Source organism: Pezoporus wallicus, unplaced genomic scaffold (assembly GCF_028554395.1).
Source record: "Pezoporus wallicus isolate ANWC-B61680 ecotype Strahan unplaced genomic scaffold, APGP_CSIRO_Pwel_v1 contig_8333, whole genome shotgun sequence".
Lineage (NCBI taxonomy): Eukaryota > Metazoa > Chordata > Aves > Psittaciformes > Psittacidae > Pezoporus > Pezoporus wallicus.
Genome location: NW_026637037.1, coordinates 2281402 through 2294725, shown reverse-complemented (window position 1 = coordinate 2294725; position 13324 = coordinate 2281402). Strand labels below are relative to the sequence as shown.

Here is a 13324-nt window from a genome sequence, read left to right as displayed (position 1 = left end):
GCTGAAATAAAAGCATCGGAGTAATTTGGAGCTTAAACTCCTTACCCAGTGCCTTCCCCTTTGGCCTTAATGGTGACCAGGCTCCCAAGAAAGCTGCCAGGAGCCTGAGCAAAAAGCTGCAGTGGTCCAAAGTGCCTGCGTGCTTCAGCTGCTGCAGGCGTTCTGTGATCTTCCTACACCATTGGCAGTACTTAGGTGCAATTGTGCAAGGCAGAGCCTTAATTCCGGATTTCATGGCATATGAAAGTACAAGTAGGAATTGTGATGGTATTTAAACCTTCCTTATTAGCTGCACAATGAGTGTCTTTCAGCCACTGTTCTGCAAAATCCTTCCTGGTGGTATGTAAAAGACATGGGCTGAAAGTCAGAAAGCTGGAGGTTGAATGCTGGGTATGTGGAAATGGACTGCTGAGCCTGAACTAATGGGAGGAGTAAGGGAGTCTGAAGAAGCACTGTATTAAGATATTGAGGACTAATAAGGGTAGTAGCATGCCAGAAAATATGAAGAAGCATGGCATGAATACATGGGTTATATAGGATAAATTCACCTCCAATTATTCAGCTCTCCTCCTTGTATTTTTGTTGGGTTTAATTAATAGAGGTTTGTCTGGCATGAATGAAAACAAAGTTCAATCCCAGAGTATTTAAGGTGTAAGTCTTAGCTACATGAAGTGAAAACAGACAATCCTACATGTAATGCTTTGCATTTTCTTATTCCAATTAAATGAGATATCTGGAAGGAGCATCAAACATTGCAGCTACTGTTTAGTGGTATTTTCCTTTTCATCTGCCCAATTCCTTTCATACATGTTTAGAAAGTGTGTGATTGTGTATTAGTGACTGCAAAGGTTTCCTGAATTAACACCATGGGCTCATTTTAAATAAAGGGTAGGAGCACATCTGTTTCAAACAGCTTTGTAAGACGCCTTTTGTGACTTCAAATATATCCAGTTGTGACCAATTCAGTGAGCTCCTACATACACAACTACTTATTTGCAATAATAGTAGCCAGTGCATCTATAAAATGGCACAAGCCTTTTGGTGCACTGAAATAGGTTCCTCCTCTCCCCTCTCCCTTAAGAGTTCAATTAGTGTTTAGTCAATCCCAAAGAAAAGGGTGTGTTCTTCCCCATGGCAGATGTGTTATTCGCTGTGTTGGATAGATGTTTTACATTTGGCTTGCATCTCTCTTGCAGAGAGGCATGACATTTTCTGTAGTTGTAACTAACACAATTTTTCCACCTTGAATTTTTATAATTATAGAACATTATAAATATAATTGAAGGAATAAAAGCGAAGCGAACAGTCTAGATTATATCTTTGGGTTTTATTGAAAGGTTTAAAGTGTGTGGTTTTGCTGTACATCACACTGGATATAGTTTGGAAGTGATCACACAGAAGATACCAGCTGAGGGATGTATATCTTCCATATGAGCCTAGCTAAAATGACTTCCTTAGATAGGGAAATATGCTGTTTTCCACAGATGTCCTACAGATAAGGGTTTGTACAGCCTGCAGGTATCTTCAGTGGGCCAACTGAAAGTAAAGAAATGGAAATGTGTTCAACTGACAAATTTCTGATGTAAATGATTTTCCCTTAAATTGTGTAAGGATCAAAGTAAAGCTTTGCAGGATAGATCCTCCATAGTATCACAGAATGGGTTGGGTTGGAAAGGACCTTAAGATCACCTAATCCCCAACCCCCTGCCATGGGCAGGGATGCCTCACACTAAACCAGGCTGCTCTTGAACATGGCCAGGGATGGAGCATCCATCATGGGGATAAGGAGGCAGAGGACTGTAGTAGTGCTGCCTGGTCTCTATTGTCGTACAGTCTGTAATGCATCTGTCTTATGAAGCAGGAGAGTACTATTACATTTAGTTTTGAGAGAGAGAGCTAAGACTTAGATAACACGGGACCCATCTGCATGCATAAGGGTACTCTGGAAAAGCTGAGGGGTTGAAGAAAGCTGTGTGGAGGCCTTGGCTAACACCCTAAACCATTAGACCATACTCACCAGATTTATGTTGCCAAGTCTGTTGCCACTGATATCTGAAAGCAAACATTAGCAGCCAAGAATACCATGCTAATTAATTGCTTCAGGAGGACAGGATTTCCAAGATCTAATGAAAGATGGAATCCAGCTCCCATATGTCCCATTTGACGGCCCAAGAAAACATGCCCATATTTTTCACAGAAACAGTGACAAATGTCCAGCTACTTGTTTCTCAGCTGAATAAAACTAATCTTCAGCCCCAGAGATGCAAATGGCTGCTCATCATAGAATCAGCTAGGCTGGAATAGACCTTTAAGCTCATCAAGTCCAACCTTTACCCCAGCACTGCCAAGGCCACCACTAACCCATGGCACTGAGGGCCTCATCTCCATGGTGTGTGAACACTTGCAGGGATGGTGACTCCAGCGGACCTGGCCCTGCAGTGTGAATGTCTTTCATGTCTCACAGCAACAGCCCCAGCCCAGCTTTTTTGGCCAGAGGATGGTACGGAGCACCTTGGTGGTCAACTGAACAGAGGGGAAGCTCAGTACAAGCAGGGAAGCAGCAGGATTACGGCAGACCCTAGTGTATAACGCTTCTGAGCATCCCCTTATCCACCCAACCATCATTAGTATGTGCTAAATCATCAATTTTTTGGAAACACCCCAAATATTTGTCTTCCTCTTTCATCTTTTCAACATGATCCATGTGAAATTGCTCATCTAAAAAGAGTATCTTGACACCTGGTTTAGTGAAAATGGGCACCGGGAGAGCAGGTACAAATGGCACGGCAAAGTTTTACCTTAAATAATGAAGAAAATCTATTTTGTTCTGTGGACCCTAAGGTTGAAGAGCAACAAAAACCTCCTAGGAAGGTCAAGGTAAGTAATTGTAACACACCAGCTCTTGTGCATTTCCTCGAGAGTCCTCAGGTTTGGCCAGAAGAAGGACAATTCTGACCTTCAATAAGTTCCACGCAGGAAGGCACATCATTCTGACATGTCTCAGTAAATCATTTAACATGAGAAGGGCTGCCATGGTGCAGCCTGTGGGGTAAAGTTAAGCACAGAGTAGTTTTCTTCAGTTGGGCTTCAATTTCACTCTAGATTTTAGGTGATGTAAACCTCAAAAGGAGATCCTGATGCTACTCTCCCAGAGATGACATCAACACTTATGAGAACATGTTTTGATGACACAGCTGAGAGAATTGAAGTGATTATTATTATGGTAGGACCAAGGTGATAAGTACCATGTTCTGTATGAACTATTCTGAGTCAGACAAGCCAACAAAGGTCATCGTCCATTATATTAATGTCATAAATATTATCACACACTGACATCAAGATGGTCAACTGGGATTCTTGCACTTGTTTCTTTATTAAGTGCTGCTCCTCTAAAACTTCTGTGTCCTGGTTTAGTTTACATTTTGCTCTCAAAATAAAGGACTTCCAAGATTTTAAGCACAATGTTTTGGACACCCACATCACTTTTAGTGTCTTTTTCAGTTAAAGTAGCCAGCTGAAGTGTCAGAATCCATGACACCATGAACAGAGGAGGGAGAAACCAGCAAACACAATAATTCCTGAGTCTTTAGATACTGTCCCCCATTGCTTTATTTGAACTGTTGCCATCACATCTTCATCATGAGGGCATCTCCATGCTTCTTGCCCACATGCTGAGGCTGCTTCAGCTGAGGATGAGGACAGCAGGATGGCAGAGGTAGGAGCTCCAGTGATGGCTGTTGTCTGCATGGAGCCAGAACTGTTTCCTGTTGCAAATCACACTCTGGACAGTCTTGTTGTTGTTGTTGTTTTGTCTTTTGCTATAGCAAATATGAACCAGGGTGATTCTCAGGAGTTAATGGCAGTGAAATGTGAAAGTGCAAATCACATATCTTCTGTGTTGCTGAGCATTTCACACGCAAAGGGAGCAGGCAGCTCAATAGGTATCACCAGTGCATGGCTCTTCTGAATTCACCCCATGTGAAAGGAGTATCATCAGGGATGGAGAAAGGGGAGTCCTCTCTCATGAGACTTTTTCTTGCCAGCACCAAGGGGTCCTGCATCCATTGCTGACCAGTTAAGAGCCAGGAGTAAATTGTTGTCACGTTGTGTAAATACATGACTGCTTTAGAGCATGAAGTGTCTGAAGTATCTTGAAAGGGGGCTCCAAGGATGCTGGAGAGGGACTCTTCATCAGGGGCTGTAGCAACAGGACAAGGGGTGATGGGTTCAAACTGAAACAAGGGAAGTTCAGATTAGATCTAAGACAGAAGCTCTTCCCTGTGAGGGTGCTGAGGTGCTGGCACAGGGTGCCCAGAGAAGCTGTGGCTGCTCCATCCCTGGCAGTGTTCAAGGCCAGGCTGGACACAGGGGCTTGGAGCAACCTGCTCTAGTGTGAGGTATCCTTGCCCATGGCAGGGGCTGGGAACTGAATTTTCTTAAGGTTCTTTCCAACCCAAACCAGTCTGGGATTCTATGAAATCTGTTCCCAAAACAGGCTCCCAAGCGAGGACAAGAGAGGTGACCTCTGAACCCATCCAAAAACAAAGCCTCTTGTCCACACTCACTAGCTTTACAAAGTCTGCAGAGGGGTGGTATCACCTTGAAATGTGGGTGCATCGGAGGTGACACAAGCATCCTGTGAGCACTGGACACTTGGCTTGCAGCGTTTAGGGGAATGTTATGGAAAGCTTCTGAAATGAAGAGAAATTTAAGGTGAGCTTTCCCATCCTAGGCAGAGTCCAAAGGGAAGAGCAGGGTAAGCACTGCTGGGAAGTGTCACACTGTGTTTACTGAGCACACCAGATAGGACACATGGTTTTATGTCAGCCTCGAAATTCAGCATTTCCAGCAGACTCATGCTGATATATGGGTGCGATAACATTGACGCAGGCAGGAGACAGCCACCAGTGAGTCACTGCAGAGTTTCCTCCAGAAGCTGGCTGTCTACAGCAGGCATCCCACTGCACTGCTCATCTAGTCTGGCTTGTAAAAGTCACCAGCCTGGTCTAGCTTGTACAATCTACAAAGAAACCACGTTTGTACTGTGCAGGTAGATGTTCAAAGTGAAACCAATACGGGCTAACTTGAATTGGAGAAGATAATGGCAAATCGTCACTTCCAATGAGAGTAGAATGCCTGGAACCACAGGCAGGAAAATACATTTACTGACTAGGAGATTATCTTGGGATAATAGTGGAATGCTTTGTGCTGCTGCATTGTGTGCTCTGATAGCTGAGGAAATAATACTATGGTGGAAAAGGCTCAGAATTTCAAAGAGAAGAGCTTTCATAGCAGAGTGCTTTCACAGGAGAGACTGTTTTTTCTGTGTTAGTTAGGGGAATACTAAAAAACAAACCAAATAAACAGAAAAAGTAGTTATTTTTTATGATTCAGACCTACATAGAGCAGCATCCTATGATAAATGAAACCTTTAGCCACTTTCTCTACTTTAGCTGGAAAGCCTTTCCTTGTTCATACAAGGTTACTTCCCTCTGTGACTGCAGCAGTACTCTTGACCACATGTGTTTTCAGAACTGGCAGCAACAAATCAGGCAGCTAGGGCAGTTTGCATGTTATACAGGAGTTTCAAGCATGGTTTTAGAGAAAACAGAGCACCCTTTGAAATGTGGGAACGAAAGCTATATACTGGAACGAAAGCTATATACTGTGCTGTTTACAATGTCTGTAAAGTGTATGACACCCAAAGTGCTTTTAGGATGCTCCAAGGTATACCAAAGAGCATTAGCTTCAGCACAGCTGGAAATGTCCCCAGATTCACTTATTTCTTATATCCTACTACAGTTAACACAGCCTTGGTCATTGTGAATAATCCACAGAGTAAGCCTATTAGGTGAGATTTAGCATCTACATTTTTCTGCTCACATCTGCTTGCCTGACATATGTAATCTGCCAGGATGTCACAGTTTACATCCTATTTTCGTTGGAGGATAATGAAACTTGATGGGTGTCTTCATCTCCTTCTTCATCCCTCTAAGAACTGTTTCTGCTTGTCAGCTCCTCCCCACGAGCACTCTTTCTCTTTGGCGCGATCCTTAGCCAGGTCCTTTATTAAAGGGGAGTGCATGCAAGGCTTGCAGTCAACCACACAATTTATCACTGTGCAAAATGGGTGCAGAAAGTGTTACTTCAAAGCCAGTAAGGAAAAAAAAGTGATGTAGTAATTCCTTACCTGAATGTTGTGGACTTCCTTCTGTCTGGTACAAACACACCAGAGATACACCAGATACAAAGCTCTATTGTGCCGCTCTTCGAGCAGCAATCAGTCAGCAGGAGCTTTCTGAAGACTTTTGTTTCCTTTTAATTCTTTCAAAACTGAACCGGAGGCACTTCAGGAATTTCAGATCAGCTCAGTCCAAGAGGTAAATTAAAATTAGGGGAAATTAAACCATTTCTAATGAGATGGTTATTACACTGGATAATGATGATTATTGGTTCTGCTTAATAAAGCTGTCAGCCAATGCAAAATATATATTAAGTGGAATTACATTGCATTATATTTCTATCAATGCAGAAATTCAGTGCGTTGCTTTCTCACAAACGGTGGGTATAACGGAATGTTAGACAGGGCTTCCTTTTCCAAATAGGATGAAACATGGAGCTTTCAAAACCAGCCTTTAAAAGCCCTGATTTAAAGCCCATTAAATATAATGTGGTAAAGATTCACACTGACTTCTGTTCCATGTAGTCAGGACGTCACTAAAATGAGCAGTGTTCTCTCCTATTCCCTGTGCTAAATATCTAGGTAATACTACTGTGGTGACTATTTGACAATATTATTAGCCTGCTAAAGAAAAAAACTCATAGATCACGTATTCCCAGCCCCCTTGTCTCACTGAGCTCATTGCTTGCCCGTTCACCTGCTCCTGTGTTCTGATTTACCTGGCAAATTAGGAGATGGACTCATTAGGTGTACTACATTTTATTTCCGAGGTGAAAACAATGAGGAAAAACTATCCATTAGCTAAAAATAAGATGGTGCTGTGCAAAACTCAACACTGGAGGTGCTTAGAGGTGAGGCAACTCCCCAGGAGCCAGGTTGGACAGGGCCTTAGGCAACATGGTCTAGTGTGAGGTGTCCCTGCCCATGGCAGGGGCTGGGAACTGAATGATCTTAAGGACCCAAACCGGTGAGCCTGCTGGCTCTCAAGATACTGGGAAATCAGGATGCTCAGCATTTTCTTGTTTAAAAGCAGGACATAACATCAAACCTTGCCTTGAGCAAGGTCCACTGTGCTGAGGAATGAGAGCCATCCTTCTGGGAGGGTGACTGCCTGCCTCTGCATCTGGGCCCTATATAGCAGTAAACTGCCAAAGGGGAAGGAAGAAAGAAGGGGGGAAGCCAAGAGCATATTACTGCTACCAGACACCCTCTGTGTAGGGTTTCATCTGAAAGGACATGTTTTAGTGGAATATTTTGATATAAATTGAGCAACGTTTGTCTTACAGAAATGGTGTTTTCTGCAGCTACAGTAGCAGTGTGGTTTATAGATTTTGAGGGACTAAACAAGCATAACAACTGCGTGACTAGATATGCCCCCCATGCCATCAGACCCAGTGAACTGGGGCGTGGAGGTGAGTGAGACTTTGTGGTGCACATTGAAACCTGGAGAAGCACAGATTTCCCTATATAATGTTATTTCTTCGAGGAAATAAATGCTTATTACGAACAGCAATGCATTATGTTAACTGAGGATGATAATGTGGTTAATAAGTCACAGCACACGTGATTGTAAGGGTTTTATCATGCTTTGAAACATTTACTAAGCGACATGATTTCTTGTTTTATGAAGCTCATTTTGTCGAGTTCCATAAACAAGGTTCAACAGTCACAATTTCATTAGCATTATATTGTTGCCATGGTAATGTGGTACCAATTCGATTGATGGGTTTTTCATCCTGGGCTTATTATAGAATCGCTCTTCCTGTCAAAGATACATCTATATGGAAACAGCAAACAGACCTTATCATCTGAATACTAGCTCCAAATTTCATCGTATGCTAATTTGGATGGGAGCAGAGCATGTTATTGGCATCGGATCCAGAACCCATCAGAAACACGATGCAAGTTACAAAACATCACACATGGCAAAGTCACACTCTAAAATTAGGAAAATTACTCGCATTGTTTGCTGCAGTATCTGAATTTGTGATCGCAAAAAGCACTTGGCTCTGCTGTGATCATTCTCTGCAATGCTGGCGGAAGGGCACAATGCTGCAGGTGGTAATATTAAAGGGGGCAAAAAAGCAGTTACAAATGCTAAGCGGTGAAATGTGAGCTGAAGGGATGTTGGTCTTTCTCCTGTTTGCACGTTCTTCAGCATGTCTGGGGGAAAATTGCTGTTAAATGCAACGCTTTGGTTTCCTGGTCTGTAGAATGGGGATAATGACCCCTTTCCCCCTCTGGTGTATGTCCGATAACAACTGATAGCAGGTACTGCTAAAACATAGTCATTAAGTGAAGTAGCAATGGCTTTACCAGCTCCAGGAAAATACACTGCACACAGCTACAATTTGAGAACGTGGACTCACCCAGGGAAACACAGGAGAATTGGCAAGACAGAGAAGGCAGCAGAACATGGGCACTTATGAAGGAAAGATACTCACATCATTACAAAATCATTCCAGGGGTTGTGAAAACAAAGACTATTTATTGTAGGCTACAGGACAAGTGTCTGCAGCAATCTGAGCAAGGAGGGCTTCAATACAACATAAGGCAAGAGCGGGGTGCCTTACTGTATGTTGAAACAGTTTCGTGTGTATTTTCACTGGGTTTTGATGATTGTTTCCTATTTAGATAGGAAATATCTTCTTCCATCCTGACACATAATGCTCAGTTTATCATTTCTTAGCTTAAACATGTTGCGTCCTTTGCAGCCGCGGAGGTAAATTACAGGCAGGATAGTATTCCATATAATCAAAGATATGCTCCATTTTACATGACAAGTTTTGTCTGATTTAAAAGGCAGTATCTTCCCCAGCTGAGAAGGAAAGAGACACCTTCACTTGCAGCTAAGAACACCTCAGAGGAGAGGCTTCTCCTCCATTAGGATCCTATTGCTCATACAAAAAGGTGGCCATTGTTACTACTATTATCTCTTTATATGCTTCCACCCTGATAAAGCCCCAGGACCCAGCTGAGACAGGCACGCTCCCTTCTAAGCCACACAGACAGGCACGCTCCCTTCTTCAGGCAAATTATAAGTTTCAAAGGCATGAGAAAGACCAGAGAGGAAAATAAAATAGAGGGGGGTGGGGAAGAGCATAAATCCCTGACTAAAGGTCAGAGTGGCAGAAGCAGAGCAGGTCTCCAGCATGGATTTCCTCCATTGGGATGCTGCCGCACTGGGGTGGATGGGATATTTGGAGCTATCCTCCCCCAAATTCCGAGGATTCAAACCCTAACCATACACAGAACCATGCAGAAATGAGCTTTCCCCCATCATTTCGATGCCTGCACCTATGCTGCTGAGCAGGGGCAGCCTGAGGCAAAGCTGGAAGTCAGCTGAGCAGCCCACCCGTATTACCTATTAAAACACCTTCAGGCTGGCTCCAGGGCAACCCTGTTAATCCTCCCAGGGACAAAGGCTCAGGAATACCCTGTGTTCCCAAGCATGTTCAAGGGCAGCGGGGTCAGGGTACCTGCCAGAGGAATATTAATGGGTTTCCACACCACATACGAGGCAATAGGGATCAGCCTTTCTGCCTCTGTGGTAGGGACTTCCAAACACAAGCCTGAACAGATGGAGGGAGGAGGGGGAAAGAGTGAGGTTTTGGTCATGGGAGCAAAAAGTCAGTTTTCACCAGGATTTGAAGGCTTTGATCACAAGAAATACGATGTCTAAGATGAGGAAAGCGTTGTCTTGGAGTTTTTCTTGCTTTCTCCCTCTCTCTTATAAACCTGTAAAATGTAAAACCGTTAAACTGGGGGAGGAGACATTCATCTCCTGATCAGTAAATACTTCCTTTTGCTGCGTGGTGCCTGCTGACTTTACTGCTGCTGCAGCCTTTTAAAACACTTCCAGGAAATCTCATTAGAGTTTAACTTTATTTTCCTTTATTATTAAGGAATCTGAAGAGAGTTTCTAATAATTCCGATTTAACTTTTTAATAAAACCTGCAAATAATATGCCTGTATGGATTTGATCTCATATCTATAGCTGATAAAAACCCTGATCTGTAGTCAAATTCATTAGCCAGGGGTGTGTGGTCATCATACCGATGACTATCAAAGCTGGCAGCTTTAAAATGGCAATATTAGAGCAAGGCTGTATTTTTGTTTTCTAATGGTTTCATGTTTTGCATTCAGTATGGGTGAAGATTAAGACTTCGCACACAGAAGTAATATCAATTATGATGGGATTGTCCACAGTGAACTGAGTGGGAAATTTGCTTAATTAAAAGTATTTCTCTTAGATAATTAAAGAAGTCTGTCCTACTATGGAACTGATGATGTAAATGAGTTTCCTATAATCAGTTCACTACTGATGACTCTCCTTAGACTTAAACAGAGGAAGAAAAAGGTAAGAGAAGAGTGAACAGGGCAGGGTGCAGGAGCAGAGCTGCTGTAGTTGGGGTATTTGGGCAGAGAATTTGGGGAGCAGAGCCAAGGCAAAGGGCAGAGATATAGGAACTGCTCTGACCTGCTCCCCTGGGTGGTTTTAGGCATCTGTTTATGACAACATACCTTTAAGGGAGAGCCCTAACTGGTGGAGTGTTTCAACCTATCTCAATGTTACAGCCTAAGTCTCCCGGACTAGTCCATCTTCCTTCCTCACCATGCCAAATGACCCATGGAAAGCCATAGATCTTCAGTGTGTGGGGACAACCGAACGTCAGCAACTTCTGGGAACGCTGCTACAAGGTAGGGCCACATCTAACTCCTTCAAACAGCCTCCTCAGCTCAGGTGTGCTGCTCACATGAAAAAACTCGTGATTCCCACTGTAGAGACCTACTTGTGCGCTTCTCAGAAACCCCTCCTGCCTGGAACAACCAGACCAGACATACAAAACACCCAATAACTACTTTTGGCTGAGGTTGTTGGATTAAATCTTCACAGAGAGAGCCAAGAGGACAGTCAAGAAATACTTCTCCATGCCACAACTTGTTTTCTCATTATTGCTTCTTGTCTCCTTTTTACACTCTTGGCGCTTTTGCTTTCTTCCCACTTAAGCTAATAGGAAGAAATACTGTGCCTTATTCCAGTCATTTCAGTAATTCTTATGATGAGTATTCAAATAGCAAGTGGCATTTATTGATATATATGTTACATTTCTGAAACACCAGAAAAATACTATCTGGCCCGTTTTCTGCTAATGTTGGCTTAGATGATGTTTTAGGAGCAGGAACCTCCCTGCAAAGGATGCAGAGGATGGGAGTGTCAGTGAAGTGCATGGTCATGAATCTGGTGTTGATCTGTCCATGTGATTTTCCAGGTGAGCCTCGCACCCTGCCTATGCTCTGTGCTCCCAGATGTTTGGCCCCGTGATGGCAGAAGAAGAAACATCTGGAGTTCTGCTGCTCCCACGGGACCCCCAGCTACCAGGACCCGACCCACTGCGACTGCTTCTGGCATCTTCTGGTGAAGATGCTGCTGAGGCTGGCTTTGCCCTGCTTGCTGCTGTCTGCTTGTCTTATTCTTCTGAGTTATGCCCCAGCCCACTCCTGTCGTGTTGTGCATCTGCCTCTGGGCTGTGTTGAGTTTTCAATTATCCCCACATACAGATGCTATGTAAAACAGCGTGCAGGGCTTGAGCAGGCTGAACACAGTAGAAATACACTTAAATAAAAAGTACTGCTGTAATACCAGGAGGCTGATTGGAAGCACAAGATAGCAGTGTCATATCCTGCAGCTTTTATGTTGGTAGATACAGATTTCAACCATTAGAGTCTAGCTATCCAACAAATAACAACCAGAGGAAATGGATCTGGGTGTCTTCAGTTGTGAACAACTGATACACTTTCGCTAGTAAATGGAGGACATGGTAAACTGCCACAAGACAGGCTTTTGAGATACCTACAAATATAATCAGGCATGTAATATGTGGCAGTGTCTATGTGTAACTTAGAGAAGCTCCCTGGGGTTGGAACTAGATGATCTTAAGGTCCTTTCCAACCAGTCTGTGATTCTACGATTCTACTCACAATATGTTTAAAACATACATCAAGAGAGCTCTGACCTCCGAGAACCAACGTGTGGTTCCATTGGCAACTCCAAATTCAGGCACGGAAATAAAGAGCAAGTGTAGGTCTCGATGTCAGTATGTGTACAAGCAGTAAAAACTCCCCCAAATCAGGTACCATAATTCCTAGGTGGGGGGAAAATGATATGACAAAAGAGGGACAAATAAGCATAAAATAAGCTAATGTAAAATGTGCCTGTTACTAACCTCTAGAAGAGCTCAGCAGCTCGAATTGTAGAATGTGGTATGTAGACAAATGTAAAGAGAGCAACACATTAAATGTGTTTCTCTCCAGAGCAGAATGAAATAGGCATACAGTGCAAATTATAATATTTAGTACTTTCAGGGCAAATTCTAGTTGAGGATCATGAAGTAATTTGAAAGTATTAATGAATTAGCCTCACAGCTAGCTTTCAGGTAGATAATAATGATAATTATTACTATAAATACATATTATTATTATTATCATTCTTGCTCCAAAGAAGTGAAAATTGAGGCCTAGAGAATTTATACATTTGTCCAAAGTCTGTGTTTTATTCCTGTAACCATCCTCCTCTAGAACTATTATATATCAAGTTGACTATTTCCCACATACTGCATGAGATACACGATGCAGTTTATGAGCTCTAAACCCCAACCAGCTGAGCTCCCTTACAAAACAGTGCCTGTGAACATCTCCATTTGCATTTGAATTCTCAAGCAGCAACAATCCTGCTTAAAAAAAAAAAAAAGCTATCAAGAAAAAAGGAATCATGAAAATCAGTAGGAAATCTGTCAAGGCCCCATCTGTGAGTGGGTATCAGAATAGCGCTAAGAAGCTCTGAGGAACAAAGTTCATTCCAAGTCTAACGCATAGTGCTTTCTGGTCGATGAAATGAATTCAAGCAGGGTGAAATGAGGGCACGTACCATGAAAAAGTGTGTTCCCCCACTGAGGAGTGCAGGAAAGCATTTCTGCTCTGTGTGTGGTCTCGGTGCATGCAGCCGTGCTTACATACTCAGTGTGTTCCTGTCTCCTTTTGATAGCCACACTTCTTTGGGGAGCATCAGGAACGAGTGATCTCTGGCCCTGACAAGATGAGGACTTGGATTATGTATGCCTGTTGCTAAAAGCAAGCTTTCAT

The 13324-nt window shown here is 43.0% G+C and overlaps 1 long non-coding RNA gene across 3 annotated transcripts in view; it reads left to right on the top strand.

Annotated features, from left to right (window-relative positions):
• Nucleotides 1-13193, top strand: part of LOC130595768 (uncharacterized) — a 43281-nt gene extending 30088 nt beyond the window's left edge. For all 3 annotated transcript variants that reach the window (XR_008971387.1, XR_008971388.1, XR_008971389.1), the window contains exons 4-5: nt 10760-10882; nt 11455-13193. This is a non-coding gene — a long non-coding RNA (uncharacterized LOC130595768). The remainder of the gene's footprint in view (nt 1-10759; nt 10883-11454) is intronic.
• Nucleotides 13194-13324: the final 131 nt, after the last annotated feature.